A 4,722-nucleotide genomic window follows, 5' to 3' on the forward strand; every position below is an offset into this window, starting at 1 on the left:
GTAATGTAAAATAAGTTCACACCTCTGTACTCCTAGAAACAGAACAGAAACAACTCTTGCCAAAGAGTTGAATACTCATGGACCATAGAACGTTTCATGAACTGTGTGCTGTTCACTCACTCACAAAAAAAAGAACGATATTCCGCCACCAAATAATAGGCTATTGTTCTCATTGCAGATAATGAGGAGAGTTTTCAGGTATTCAGAAAGAAACATGTTAATAACCGTTGAGTATATATATACAGATAACAGCAAGCAGACACTTTTTTAAATAGTTATTTATTCCAGAAACCGGTTTTCGAACCTTCCCAGTCCCATCTTCATATAGTACATAAGAGGCTACATGACTATTTCATAGTGTAATGCTGGAGGTCGGCTCTGCGACAAGAAGATGGACTATGCTTTAACGAATCACCATGAGTATTGTTCATTTGGCGATTTGGATCTAAAAATGAATTCTACACTCACTGGGAACAATGTTAATATCCATCTGTTAGCTTCTATTGTGAGGTATAATTGCTAAAACATCACCCACTTTTTACAATACGTGTATATGTACGTACCAGAATTACAGACCTTTGCCAGCATCCAGCATGTGCTACACAGCTCATGTTTAGTACAAGGACCCCTTCGTACGAATATATGACACACTTTGCTCAGAGACATTACTTGTTTTTGTTTGCATGTAATAAAGTCGATGTATGAGTTAACATGAATACCCAAAAACAAAATAAGTTAGTAAAATACTACAGGAACAAATTTCAAATAACCTGGTGTCTTATTTCTAGTTTTACAGTAACATATAATATAGTCGATGTGTTGGCAAATTTTGTGATCATAACTGGCGTTAACATGAATGCCAGGAATAATATAAGGTTATAGTATATGCGGATAATTGCAGCTGTTCGTATTGACATGAAATTTGCGTTTAGAGACAAGAACAAAACTTCCAATGAACTGCTGACTTATTTCAGTTCCTATATTAGTATGTTCTGGAACATTAGTAAAAGCAGACACTGTTTATTACAGCTAAAGGTACTGTGTACGTAAGTATCAATTTATTTGAACAGAATCATGCTTGGGCATTTAGCCATATAGTACTGGACTTATACTGTGGTACGATATTAACATGGACATCAATGTTGTTGGGATGTAAGATGACTATAGGAAGATAGGGGTGGCGGGTGGGGGGGGGGGGGGTACATTGCTGAGTAGGATTGGGAGGGGAGGGATTATGGAATAAATATTTCCAGAAACTGATAGGGTGCTGTTTTCTGCGTTTATTTTGAATAAACAGTCACAGATTCTAAACATCCGTAATGAGTGGGCTTAACCTTTGACTATGATCCATTGCCTTTAAATATAAATTTATGAACATAATAACATCGGATTTTTATTACTGGCTTTGTACTGTTCCCTAATATTCTAACATTCCTGATGTTCCAAGACTGCTGCCATGTACTGTTATTAAGTTTAACTGTCAGCAAGTACGGCCTCGCATATTATTCTTGCAAATATTTCAGTGTTTTGTGATTTGCTTCATAGATCACCACTTTCAATTGCTTTGATGTTATCAATTTTTTGTCATCTTACTAATATTTTTTACAAAACACGTGCTATTGTGTTCCCGGTACTCTTTTACCTCTCCCTAGGCAAGAATGATGCACAGAAGAATGGAACAGAAAACCGAGGATGTGTCGGATTACGATCAATTTGGCTTTAGGGAAAGTAAAGGCACCAGAGAGGCAATTCTGATGTTGCGGTTGATAATAGAAGAAAGACTTAAGAAAAATCAATACACGATCATAGAATTTGTCGACCTGGAAAAATTGTTCGACGATGCCAAATGGTGCAACATATTCTAAATTCTCAGAAAAATAGGGATAAGCTATAGGGAGAGACTGGTAATATACAATATGTACAAGAGGCAAGAGGAAATAATAATAATAATAATAAGTGATCGGATTAAAAAAGGTGTAAGACGGGGAAGTATTCTTTCGCCCCCTACTGTTCAATCTGTACACCGAAAAAGCAATGATGGAAATAAAAGAAACGCTTAGAGTGGAATTAAAATTCAAAGTGAAAGGATATCAATGATACGATTGGCTGATGGCATTGCTATTCTGAGTGAAAGCGAAGAAGAATTACATGATCTGCTGAATGGAATTAACAGTCTAATGAGTGCAGAATATGGATTGAGAGTAAATCGAAGAAAAACTAATGTAATGAGAATTGATAGAAATGAGAACAGCGAGGAACTTAACATTAGGATTGATGGTCAAAAACCAGATTAAGTTCAGGAATTCCGCTACCTGGCTACCTGGACAGCAAAGTAACCAATGACGGACGGAGCGAGGAGGACGTAAAAAACTGCACAGGAAAAAAGGACATTTCTGCCCAAGAGAAGCCTGTTGGTATCAAACATAGCTCTTAATTTGAGAAAGAAAGTAAGGAACGAGGAGGTTCTGCACAGAATCGTAGAGGAAAGGAATATGTGGAAAACACTGACAAGGGGAAGGGACAGTTTGACAGGACGTCTGTTAAGACATCAGGGAGTGACTTCCATGATATTATAGGGAGTTGTAGAGGGCAAAAACTGTAGAGGAAGCGAGAGATTGAAATACATGCAGCAAATAACTGAGGAGTAGGTTGCGAGTGCTACTTTGAGATGAAGAGGTTGACACGGGAGAGGAATTCTTGGACGGACGCACCAAACCAGTCAGAAGACTGATGACTCAAAAAAAGTAGACTTGATCCATCTGCAACACGACGGAGGAAACCTGTCAGACAGGCGTCAGTAGACGGCACACAGTCTGTGTGCCAAACCACGCTTCCCTCTGGTGTTCGAATATTTAATAAGGTACCAGAAATGGTTTTTGTTGCTTACAGTTCTGCTAGTTAGAAACCTAATGCTGTATTTGTATTCTTATGTTGTCACAAATAGAAAATAGTATCTCAGCATTAATGGCAGTTGGTCGAAAACTGGTATTTTTGATACTATGACTGTGTACAAAGCTGATTCTTGATAACGCAATAAAAAAAGCAGGAAAGATGTGGACAGAAGGGAGGAAAATAAAACACAGTTTATATACAAGATGTTTTTGGGAAGAAAGAAGAAAGAGAGAGAAGAAAGATCATGAAGACTTATCGTGTTTCAGTCCTATTGTTAAGGGAGAATCAGCGATAATAATAATAATTAGCACCGTTACCGGTTTCGAAGGGACGGGGTCATCTGCAAACGGCTGTTCATGTTTACGTCAGCTGTTGTTTACATTAGTTGTTGGAAAAAAATGAGCCAACAACTAATGTAAACAACAGCGGACGTAAACATGAACAGCCGTTTGTAGATGAATCTGTCGGTTCTGTAAGTAGGCTGTTTAGGATTTTTTATTGGTAACGCCGCCGCCACGTAGCGCTCTGTATGAAAATCACTGGCTGTGCCGTGTGCAGTCTGTGGCTGGTTTGCATTGTTGTAATACTCGCCACTGTAGTGTTGGGCAGCGGCAGCTGGATGCTAACAGCGCGTAGCGTTGCGCAGTTGGAGGAGAGCCGCCAGCAGTGGTGGACGTGGGGAGAGAGATGGCGGAGTTTTGTAATTTGTAAGACTCGATGTCATGGACTACCATATATATTATGACTAGTGAGGTAAATACATTGTTTGTTCTCTATTAAAATCTTTCATTTGCTAACTATGCCTATCAGTAGTTAGTGCCTTCAGTAGTTTGAATCTTTTATTTAGCTGGCAGAAGTGGCGCTCGCTGTGTTGCAGTAGTTCGAGTAACGAAGATTTTTGTGAGGTAAGTGATTTGTGAAAGGTATAGGTTAATGTTAGTCAGGGCCATTCTTTTGTAGGGATTATTGAAAGTCAGATTGCGTTGCGCTAAAACTATTGTGTGTCAGTTTAAGCACAGTCTTGTATAATTTTTCAAAGGGGACGTTGCATATAGACCAGTCGTGTATAAATTGTTCTAAGGGGACGTTTCAGTTTGAAACCAGTGACGGCATTGTTTGCGTAAATAAGTAACTTTATTCAGATTGGCCGGTTACTGTTTTCTTCTGTGGAGAAATCAATTTCCAAAAAAGTTATTATTGGCACGTATATTCAGTCAGTTTGCTTGGCAGTTCGAACGTTCTCAATAGAGCGTGTATTGCGTAATTGGATTGTTATTTTTTGCGGTAAAGCGATGAGTAGCGTAATTCTGCAGTATCAGAATACTTCTCAGTTGTCTGGATAGAAATCAGTTATGTACAATCAGTAGTATATAACTTTTTCATTGTCCTAACGATTGTCAGAGTTGGCACTTCGTATAAATTCAACTTTCGCTCTTAATATGTAGATATCACGCTTGACACATTTGTCATTACAAGTTTCGCGCATAGTCACTCCGTTTTCATAATATGTTTTTTTAATGTGGCCAAAAGCAGTACATTTTAAGTACCTAAACGTTCAGAAGTCAAAAACACTAAATGAGGGATTCTGGAGTCAAAAAGATGATGTCTAAGACGGTGTGACGCTTGCTTATTTCTATCAACTGATTTTAACCCTGAACCTGTCGTTCTCATAGTCATCAGGAGCATAACTCTAGGTAACGGATAAAAAAAACGAAAACATGCAAAGTGGTTTCAACGCCGAAATTTTTAAAAAATCCCGGCTACTGGTCATTATATTGCAACATCACGGAGGACGGCTAATGACGAAATCTTTTGATGAGGCATGGAGGT

The sequence above is a fragment of the Schistocerca gregaria genome, chromosome 6 (assembly GCF_023897955.1).
Source record: "Schistocerca gregaria isolate iqSchGreg1 chromosome 6, iqSchGreg1.2, whole genome shotgun sequence".
NCBI classification, from domain to species: Eukaryota; Metazoa; Arthropoda; class Insecta; order Orthoptera; family Acrididae; genus Schistocerca; species Schistocerca gregaria.